Source organism: Vulpes lagopus, chromosome 9 (assembly GCF_018345385.1).
Source record: "Vulpes lagopus strain Blue_001 chromosome 9, ASM1834538v1, whole genome shotgun sequence".
NCBI lineage: Eukaryota > Metazoa > Chordata > Mammalia > Carnivora > Canidae > Vulpes > Vulpes lagopus.
This window is the reverse complement of record NC_054832.1, coordinates 5,095,498-5,107,152: the sequence shown is the minus strand read 5'-3', so window position 1 is coordinate 5,107,152 and position 11,655 is coordinate 5,095,498. Positions and strand designations below refer to the sequence as shown.

The window sequence follows — 11,655 nt, the reverse complement described above, 5'->3', positions numbered from 1 at the left end:
TTCTTTCACTGATCTTCTGGGCTTCCCTTAATATTTTCCATTTAAATCCTAATCTTTCTGACTGAGTGACAAATTTGTATTAGCAGTCCGATTATTCAATGGTCTCTGGTAGATGAAAAACAAGTTAGGGTCATAGCATATTCAAGGAAATTTTTCCCTATAATTATTAAACAATTTCCACTAAGAAACCAGCTCTTCTCCTGTTCTCTATTTCTCATAGGTAGCATTCCTAAGTCTCATGCCATTCAGATGTGCCTATCTACAATGCCCACCTTATTATATTGTCCTTGACATCAAGAATCAATCTCTCTCTCTCTGTCTTTGTCTCTCTCTCTCCTTCCCTCCCTTCTTCTCCTTCTCTTTTTCTCCCTCTCTCTCCTTTTTCTCCCTCTATTAAATAAAAAAAATCATCAACTAGTGAAAGAGAAATTGAAAACAAATTTGAAGTGGTGCCTGGATGGCTCAGTCAGTTAAGTGCCTGCCTTCAGCTCAGGTCATGATCCTGGGGTCCTGAGATCAAGCCCCACATCCATAGAGAGCCTGGGTCTTCCTCTGCTGCTCCCCCTGCTTGTGTACTCTCTTTCTCTCCCTCTCTCAAATAAATAAAATCTTTAAAAAACAAAATACAAAAGCAAATTTGAAAAAGAACTCCTACTCATATGCCTTTTGTTTCCTTGCCTATTTGTTGGATTTGTTTTTGGTTTTTGTTTTAGAAAGGAGGAAGAAGAGGAAGAGGATGAGGATTATCCAAAACTTTCCCAGCCAGAGGCCTTTTCAAATGCTGGAATGTTTTTTTGTTTTGTTTTGTTATTCTTTTTTTTTTTTAAGATAGTGAAACTAATTGCAGCTGGAGTGAAGACTGATGCCTCCACAGCATGTCCTGACTTCTGACCATTAGTTCCCTAGATAAAGAGGTTATTTTTGGGACTGGCACTCTGTAGCTGGCAGGGTCTCTGTCTGGTGCTCCAGGAGGCTCCCCCACATGACACTCCCTAAGATACAGTCAATCTTTCCTGACCAGAGAATTTAGGATTCCAGGGTGACAGCTTCCCAAGTGGAAGGCTTTCTCTCTTTTAGTACCTGCTTCTACGTTTAGTCTCAACCCTAAGATTAGGAAATGTTTCTAGAATTTTTCATCGTTTCCATTTGCTTTCTACCAATTTCAGTATATTCCTCTTAAGAAAAATTATGATTCAAGCTTTGCACCCTGTTCCCTCCTTTTTTTTCCTTCCTGGATAGATCTACACTATTTCCGGATGTTTTGTTTTATGTGATCGCCATTTCCTGGGTCTCCCAAGTGATGAAAGTTTGCTTATTTTTTAAGATTGTTATTTGCTTGTGGGGCACTTGGGTGGCTCAGTGGTTGAGCATCTGCCTTTGGCTCAGGTCGTGATCCTGAGGTTCAGGGATTGAGTTCTGCATCAGACTCCTTGCAAGGAGCCTGCTTCTTTCTCTGCCTATGTCTCTGTCTCTCTCTGTGTTTGTCATGGATAAATAAATAAAATCTTAAAAAAAAAAGATTTTTATTTGCTTGCCCGGCAGAGGAAACCAAAGACATTTTTTGCTTTTTTTTTTTTTTTCCCTAGAACTACTCTTATGTCTTATTTGCCTAATTAGTTTTTCAGTACACTACAGCAAAGGTTGAGGGCTGGATAGAAATGAGGAGGTGGGAAGAAAGAAATGGGATGTCAGGATTTCTAGCAGCCACCATCAGGAATTTGATGGTCCTTAAAACAGATCTGGCCCTCACATACAACATTCTCCAGAAAGTCCACGGAGACCAACAAAGGTACCAGCCTACACCTCAGGAATGTTCCAGAGGTTCTCTTCCACTAGCCTGTTCAACATACTGTTCCAAGCTATCACCTTCCTAGCTCATCAGTCAGCTTTCTGTGACTTCTCCTGATATTTTTGTGACTTGTGATCCTCTTCCCTTCTGCTCTTCCTGTCAACTGCTGCCAGCTACAAGGAGGGAAGCTAAGCTGATCAGTGCATCCCAATCTGAAATGTCAGGCCAGCTGTCCCTGGAAGCAATGCTGATAGAAGAGTTAAGCCTCTCACCGCGGGACAAGCCAGGGTTCCACCTTCAGTGCACAACCCTGGCATCTCAGCTGGCAGAGGCAAGGACAGCAGTGGCCTGTACCAGGCACCACCAACCCCAGGATACCTGCAGCAGGCTGTTACTTTCCAAATAGATTCCCCGGGGACTCTGCCCCCTTCTGGCTGCATGCTGTAGGCCGGGAAATCTGAGTGAACAGAACGTTCTCATGACTGATCACGAGGAGATTGTGTGATGGGATATCACCCTCTTTTGCCACTAAGGAAACAAATTTCCTGACCTCCCGTAGCAAGGTGCAGTGAACAAAAATAATTTCCAATTTGGAGATGATTTAATTTGCCCTCAAGCTTAGGTTACATGCATCATCTTATGGAGGAAAACAGGGCAGAGGTGGACGTAAATCCAGGAAATGCGGAGAACAATGCTTCCTAAACCATCACTGGTGCTCTCACCTCTGACGGACAAGTTCTCCAACCACTGGTTGCATCCTTGTCAGTTCTCCCTCAGAGGAGGATTCTCTGACTGTTCAAATCCAGAAGCCTTCCTCCTCTCTTTCCTTTTCCTATGCTTCTCAACACTTCCTGAGGCTTATAATTATTTTGTGTATTTTCTTAACAGTTTGGCCATGGCCTTTATGCTCTGAAAAGATTCATGCTTCCTGAGAACTGGGGCCATGTGTGTGTCTCTTACTCGTGACTTCATCCCTAGGCTGTAGACTGTTATACTTCATAAGCAACAGGTGATACTTAGGACTTCCTGATTGAATGAGGGTATGTGTCCCCAACCACTTCTTATTCCCTTTTCTCAAATCCCCTGCATTTCAGCAACTGTTTCTGATGTAAATTGCTACCCTACTACTTGCTTCCCCTGCCTGGCCTATTCTCTGCCAAACCCTCTACCTAAGGCTCCTTTAAGGAGCAACCAAATCCTGGGCTGAATGTCGTTGTCCTTGCAGATCTTCTCCATGTCTAAGCATGACACCCTCTCCTGAAAGCTGGCACTCATCCTGTTTAAAATGAAGTTACTTCCCACCTACGGATCCTCTCCCCCTAGCATGGTCAAGCTCTATTGGTTCTTTATGGCTTCCTCTGTTACCATGGAGATAGATGGGTTTAGCTATTACTGTCTAGGGTCCAGGAATATACAAATGGAAGAGGTGGGAATTAACTTAGACATCTTTGTACAATTAGCATCTAATGAATCCATCCTCAGAATAGATTGGCTACAACCCCATTAGTCCAAAGTCATGGCTGCGCATACTTTGTATAATAAGATGTTGAATGACAACGCACAGCAGGGGATCCAAAAAGGGCTTTGAGGGAGAAAATGTTTACTGAATAAACAGTCTGGTCACCAGGGAGAGAATGACTCATTTGTGCTTCCTGTTTTAATGTATGAAAATGTTTTTCCTCTTGAAAGGGGCTGCATTAAGGAGTTAGGAGGCATTTTGCCAGACTCATTTGTGCGGCGGATTAGGATCTGGATAAAATGATAGAATTTCACGTCAAGCATAAAGGGGGGCATTGGATGATACAGACAGCTTCTCTGCACTTCCGTGATCATGTTACAAGACTCAGTTTTTACTCCAGTAGGACAGAGTCCATAAAAGTCTTCCCTTTTACAAAAGAGGCTCAGAGAGGACAAGGGTAGACCAAGATCACAGAGCTAGCAAGTGGTGGAGCAAACCTAACTCTTGGGTGTCCTGACTCCTGATGCTTCTCACTGGTGCAGGGAGAGGATAGTTCTCTCCATTTCATATACCCACACAGCCTCTCGCACACCGACAACTAACTACACATCATGACAGGAGAGCCACCCTCTTGAATGAAGATGAAAGAAAAAGTACAGGACCCTCCAGCACAAAATGGGAATTATAACAAAGCCTATGGCCAGAAAACAATATCAGATCAGGTCACTCTGTCTCCTCATTAATTAGAAAAAATTAAAAATACTGTTTTTCATGCTTTCTCTGTTATTTCCCCAAATTGTCATCCATTTGCGAGCCTTTTGATTCAAAAGGTGGTGCTTATTCAATTAAATCATATTGCTTTGGACAGAACTTGTGTCACCCTAATGGGGCATGATGGGAACCTTTTTTTTTAAGATTTTAATTACTTATCATGAAAGACACAGAGAGAGAGAGAGAGAGAGGCAGAAACATAGGCAGAGGGAGAAGCGGGCTCCATGCCAGAAGCCCAGTGTGGGACTCGATCCCAGCACTTGGGGATCATGCCCTGAGCCAAAGGCAGACGCTCAACCACTGAGCCACCCAGGCATCCCAGAGTGGTAGGAACCTTTTATATCCTATGTCTCCATGTCATGGCCCTCCTTCTGACCCATTCAGCGTGGCACTAACCAGCATGTCAGGTACACCATTGCCAATTTTGCTCTGACTACTTAACAGTGTGCAGCACGAGGAAATAGGAAGGGCTGTCAGCCCTGGAGGGTCACTCACCAATTGAGCATGGGATCCAATCGTGTCTTCCACCACACCTCATATAGGTCCTTTGGAGGTGTATTCTAAGCAATTTCTTACAGAGACCAAGCAAAATTTAGTATGAGTAGCCTTCACTGGTTATCAGCTCAATTCTTCACCCTTGGCTTGACTTTCCTTGCAATTGTTTCATTATTTTCAGATCACCCACTTTTATTCCATGAAATTACTTTCTAAAATAAACTAGCTGTATGCATGTGTTTGCATACACTCTGTCTCGGGAGAAGCTAAGACACAGGCTATTTCTTGTGTAATTAGTGGATGTATTAGTCAGGGTTCTCCAGAGAAACAGAATCAATACAAGATAGATAGATGATAGATAGATGATAGATAGATAGATAGATAGATAGATAGATAGATAGGATAGAGATTGATAGAGTGATAGATACATACAGAGATGTAGATTATCTGTAGGTAGATTCAGAGATGCAGAGATAAATATAGAGATAGAAAGATAAACACAGATTAGATAGATATAGATAAATATGTATATATATATGAGTATTCATCTATATCTCTATAGATATTTTACTATTCTAGATTTAATTTCTAATTTACATTCAGGACTACCCATCCACTGCTGGAATTTAGAGCTCTGGCTCAAGCAACAGCCAGATCTCTGGGATTTGCTGTACCTGCTCTATTTTCTAGGAGTGCCAGAGAAATTCCATAGCTGTGAAAGGCTCCTCGCTATTTTGTTTCATGACATATTTAAATAAGAAAATCCTTCTCAAAGTGTTACCTCTCTCTCTCTCTCTCTCTCTCTCTTTATCGATCTATCAAGAGACACATAAGAAGGCTCATGTGTTTATGGAAGCTGAGAAGTCCCAATATCTACAGTCCACAAGTAGAGACCCAAGAGAGCTCAAAGGGCAAGAGAGCCCATTCATGCTATAGTTCCAGCATGAATCTAAAGGCCTAAGAAGCAAGAAAGCCAGTGGTGTAACCTCAAGTCTGAATCTGAGTCCAAAGGAGGAGAAGATTGATGCCCTTCACTCAAAGAAGGAGTTCCCTCAGCCTTCTTATTCAGCCTTTTTGTCTCCAACTGATTGGGTGATGCCCACCACAGTAGATAGGACCTCCTGCTTTACTCACTCTCTTGATTCAAATGTTAATCTCATGTCAAAACATCATCATAGACACCCTCATAATAAAGTCTGAACAAAGTCTGATCAAAGTCTGGAGACTCTGTGTCCTAGTCAAGTGGACACCGAAAATCAGCCATCACAGTGGCTAAAATACTGTGCTAAATGTAAAATCAAAATGAATCAAAAACATACTACATTCCAGAAAGTTTATGTACATTATATTATGAGTCTTCCAAGCAATACCAGCAGACAGTTGCTTTTATTTATTTTATTTTATTTATTTTTTTTTTTTAAATTTTTTTTTTTTTTTTTTTTTTTTTATGATAGTCACACAGAGAGAGAGAGAGAGAGGCAGAGACACAGGCAGAGGGAGAAGCAGGCTCCCGACGTGGGATTCTATCCCGGGTCTCCAGGATCGCGCCCTGGGCCAAAGGCAGGCGCCAAACCGCTGCGCCACCCAGGGATCCCTTATTTTATTTTATAAAGACTGATAGATTAAATAAAATATACAAATTCACACGGCTAGTAAATGAGACTGATGGACTCAAACCTAGATCAATATAACCCACATAAAACACTGCCTTTCCAACAAGGTCACAAAGTATGTCCCAGGTATTAAAATTCTTTGATTTATCTGTTCCTTCAGAACCCAATCATCTTAGGATGTTACCTAAATCCATTAGGATTCAGACACTAATAATTCATCCTTATTTCTCTCCATTGTTCCTCACAGATTCAGGTGCCACAGAATACTCAAGCACACGTGAACACACACACACACACACACACATGTTTGAAGACACTTTACACTAGGGAAAATCCTTGAAGTTCCCCTAAGTATGCTGTTTTGGGGGTCACTTTCAAAAGCACTTTACAAATGCTTCCCCAGTGAGAAAGCTGCTGCTAAGTCCCTCCTCCTTCACGTGCTGTTTTCCCACCACTACCTGACAAAAACTATGGATATTTAATGTGTAATGTGTATGCATGAATTTACATCCCCCTCTCTTTCTATTTCTTAACCTCCATCTATATCCTCACCCATACCCATACCCATACCAACAATCTAGTTAACCTGAATATAGGAAAAACGACTTGTATTTTCAGGTGCTTCAGTATGAAGTGACATGGGGTTTTGTTTTGTTTTGTATTGTTTGAAGATTCCTTCAAGTTTGGGAAGCCTTGAGGGCTGAGAAGTCATATACTGGGTATAGAAAGCGGAACAGGAGTCAGATCTTAAATGATTAGAGGAGAATGTTCCAGGGAAAATGATTAACAAAATTCTCTATGAGGGCAATAGTGGGAGTACAAAACAGCTGAATCTTAGTGAATAAACAGGAACTGTGGGAAGAAAATATGGAAAGACACACTGGTCCAGACTGAGAAGAAGGCCACTTCAATTATTTACGCCCTATTCTTGATATGGGTCTGCAGGTGACTTTCGATTGGAGTGAGAGCATAAAAGACTCAAATCCATACTTTATAAGTCTCTGTAACCAGACAGGGTGATTTTACATCAAACAATCTTTTTTTACTACTAATTTCTCATTCATCTGTCCATTTGGCAAGTCTTGGGGCCTCTTTTACATGCAAAGCAAAGTCAAACACCTCTCAGATATTTGCAGCACAATGGAAGATGGAAGTGTGACCAGAGCATCAGGCCCCACCCATCACTGGAAAGGCACCATGGTCTCTGCTGGGTGTTGGAGGGGAATGGGTGACGGGCACTGAGGTGGACACTTGACGGGATGAGCACTGGGTGTTTTTCTGTATGTTGGTAAATTAAACACCAATAAAAGTTAATTAAAAAAAAAAAAAAAAAGAAATAAAAAAAAAAAAAGAAAAATTGCCCTTTGGAGTCCACCAGACTGAAGGGTGAGTCCTGGCAGGACTTCATTTCCTGAAGTTGTTTCCTTCTGTTGAATAAAGGTCATAGCAGGTATGTCATAAGTTCTGGGAAGGTTACCACAAGATAGGTACAAATTAGATGCTCAGAACCATTAGATCCTCTTTGCCCCCTCCTTCTCTTCTAGGTCTGAGTAATAGAGAACAAAACGATGTCACCTCCAGGATTTACACAGTGGAAGACTGTATCTCCATCTGACTGCAGACCGAAGCACACAACTGCCTAACAGACACATTCATCTTGGTGCTTCTCAGCATACTCAGATTCAATATGCCCCAAACTGCCAAAGTGTACTCTGTCCTCATGTTTCCTGCTCTGTCCACACCAGCAGTATTTACTCAGACACTCCAGCAAAATGCCTGAGCTCCACTGAGATCCTTCCTCAAGACCCTCCATCCTTTTTTAAAAAAATATTTTATTTATTCATGATAGACACGCGGGGTGGGCAGAGACACAGGCAGAGGGAGAAGCAGGCTCCATGCAGGGAGCTGGATGCAGGACTTGATCCTGGGTCTCCAGGATCACGCCCCAGGCCAAAGGCATGAGCTAAACCACTGAGCCACCCAGGATCCCCAACACCCTCTATCCTAAAGTGGCATTCTCACTCACACCCCTGCTGTGAGGTGTGTTCTTTCCCTTGATGACCAGACCCTGGCTTCCAGGTGCCTCCCACTTCAAACACATAGAGTAGGGTAACACAGGGCATGTGCATCAGATGTGTGTTAAATAAACAAACCTATGGTTTCATGGCTTGGTATGGAGAGCACTGGTAGGTTAACCACAAAGGAAATAAATTATGGTTTGTTGCTAGCCTCTGAAGAGGGAGAGACAGATAAATAGAGATACATTCAGGAAGAAAAGGAGGGGGCAGGGGGAGCTAAAGAAACCATTTATTTCACTCAAGGGTGATGTTTACAACAGGAATCATAAAATAGGTAATGCTCCTCTACCTCTCCAGTGAATGATTTGAACAGAGCTAACTGCAAAGAGAGTGTTTCTTCTCCCAGTTGGGCTTGTGTAGAGATTTTAATGAATTCTTTAATTTCAATAATTCAACCTTAAAGCAGATCTATTCACTTTTCCCTTAACAGTGCAATTAGTGCCCAGGAAGTGTATTCCCATGGATGTTACTAACATTTTTAATGTACTAAAACTGGAGAACAGAAGTGAGCAATTTGGAATGCACCACTATGCCACAGAACTTCTTGGGTGCATTTGTTTTTCAGGATGGATAAGGACAAATTTTTTTTTTAATTTACAAAATGAGGGCAGCCCAGGTGGCTCAGTGGTTTAGCACCGTCTTCAGTCCGGGGCCTGATCCTGGAGACCTGGGATCAAGTCCCATGTTGAGCTCCCTACATGGAGCCTGCTTCTCCCTCTGCCTGTGTCTCTGCCTCTCTTTCTCTCTGTGTCTCTCATGAATAAATAAATAAAATCTTTAAAAATTTTTTAAAAATTACAAAATGATTTTATCGAGGTATGATTGACACACAAGAAACTGTATGTATTTAATATATATGACTTGATGGCTTTGGAGATAACTATACATCCACCAAACCATCACAACAATAAACCTATCTGTCCCCTCCAGAAGAGTTCTTCCACCTTTTTTATTGATTATTATTATTTTGTGTGAGAAAGTCACTTAACATGAGATCTACCCTCTTAGTACATTTTTAAGTATACAATAAGATGTCATTAATTATAGCCAGTGTGTTGTACAATAGATCTCAAGCACTTATTCATTTGTTTGACTGCAACTTTGTACCCTTTAACCAATATCTCCCTGTTTCCCCTCCAGCTCCCACAGCCCCTGGCAACTATCATTCTATTCTCTGCTTCTATGAATTTGGCTATGTTAAATTCCTCATATAAATGATATCATGTAGTATTTGCCCTTCTGTTTGGCTAATTTGGCTTAGCATAATGTCTCCCGGGTTCATCCATGTTGTCACAAATGGCTGGATTTCTTTCTCTGTAAGGTTGACTAATATTCCACTGTGTGTATATACCATATTTTTTAATCTATTTGTTCTCTGATGGAGATTTGTTTTTTCCATATATCTCTCCTCTTATACTTAACAAGTCCAAGACTGAAGTCTTAAGATGATTCTATCTTCACACCTGGTCTTCACTTGACCTCTTATCTTCTATCTGTGTTGGCCCATATGATCAAACTATTAAACTGGATAGCATTTTTGACACTCCTGTTTTATACCCCATGTACAATCTTTACTTTAGTGTGCTGATTCTACCTCCCAAACACGTCTTGGATTTGCCCACTTACTTCCGTCTTTCCTTCCACTTCACTCGGTCTAAGTCACGATCATATCTTACCATCGGTACTGAAATACTCTACTCTTTTTCCTCTACCCCCCTGCTTTCACTCCGTTGCATCAATTCTAGGCACAGCAGCCTAAATATTCTTTTGAAATATCACTCCTTTTAGATCCTCTGCCTCAATTCCTTTAGAGTATACACAAACCTGTTTGCACCTGAATTCCAAATCCTTATGTCACCCATATGGCCCACATACCCCGTGCATTGACAACTTTTCTAATCACCTATTCTCTAGCTTTCTCACTGTGAGTCAGGAATAGGAGCTTCTTTCCCCACTGATGTCTTTACCAATTCAATGCATGCTGGTCTTCCTGATACCTGATAACTTCCTTGCTGACTCTGTATGGCTAGCCTTTCTTCTCTATCCTATCTCAGCCTACATATCATTTCCTCCAAGAATTCAGCCACAACCACCATATACAGGCAAGTATTTAGCAACAGGAACAATCTCCCCCACTTGTTTCCTTCATACTTAATTTTCCCTTGCTGTCCCTTGTCCTCAGTACATTGCAGGCTCCATCGTAGCAGTAAGAATGTGTGTTTCGTGTACTAATATGTATGACTTACAGAGTCTCTTCCATGTGGTGGGCGCTCAGCATATTTCTCAGGAACTGCTCACTGAATGAATGAATAAGTATCTTCCATTAGTTTTGAAAGCTTCCTGCTCTTAAAAAATTAAAGCCTTTATTCAATAAAAGTTTATTTCATGCTTATGATGTAGTTCAATGTAAGTATTCCAGGTCAAGAGATTGTCCTGAGAGACTCCTTTAGCAGAGACTCAGTATTCTTTATCTTGTGGGTCCTACAACCTCCACATTCCTAGAGTCCGTATCCATGCAGCTATGTATGGGGAAAGACAGCAGAGGTCAATGCAGGAGGGCTTTATGGGGCAGACCTGGAAATGTGTCTCTACTGCCCACATTCCTCTGAACACTCTTATCACATGACCTTATCACACATCCTTGCCTAACTGCAAGGGATGTTGGGAAATATAGTTGAGCTCTCTGCCTCTGATATAGGGAAATGACTTGGTGACCATCTGTCCATCTTTGACAAAGAATCTTAATCTCAGGGATATGAAGCCCTGTATTGCACTTCGAATTTTGCTACAACTGCTGAGCTACATTTAATCAATATTATGTGAATTCATGGTATACAGTGAAATAGTATTTGATATTTCCAATAATGTATTTGAAAAAGAGGCTGTGGTACCTGGGTGGCTCAGTCAATTAAATGTCTGACTTGATATCAGCTCAGATCTTAATCTCAAGGTGGTGAGTTCAAGTCTTGCATTGGGGTGCATACTGAGCATGGAACCTACTTGAACAAACAAGCAAACCATGACAAATAAATAAATAGCAATTTTAAAAATTAAAAAATTTAAAAAGGAAATGAGTGCTTGCTTTGGCAGCACAGATACTAAAACTGGAAAGATACACAGAAGATTAACAAGATTAACATGGCTCCTGTGTTAGGATAACACATAAATTTATGAAGTGTTCCACATTTTTAAAATAATAAATAATAATACAAATCAATAAATTTAGAAAGGGGGTGAAGGGTGAGTCATGCATGTCTAATCACCTGGATAACAGAAAAAAGAAGTTTCCGTTTACACTTTCCATTTCATTCTACAAAACACACAGTAAATGAGCAGAATCTCACCATTCTTGTTCCCAAACTTGTTCCCAAACTTGTTCCCAAAGTTGTTCCCAACTTTGATCTGGGTAATTTCCTGACTGTCAATTATGTAAGTCTGCAAATGCAAAGT

The 11,655-nt window shown here is 41.2% G+C and overlaps 1 pseudogene; it reads left to right on the top strand.

Annotated features, from left to right (window-relative positions):
• Positions 1–11,279: 11,279 nt before the first annotated feature.
• On the top strand, positions 11,280–11,395 carry LOC121499251 (annotated as a pseudogene).
• The last annotated feature ends 260 nt before the right edge of the window (positions 11,396–11,655 follow it).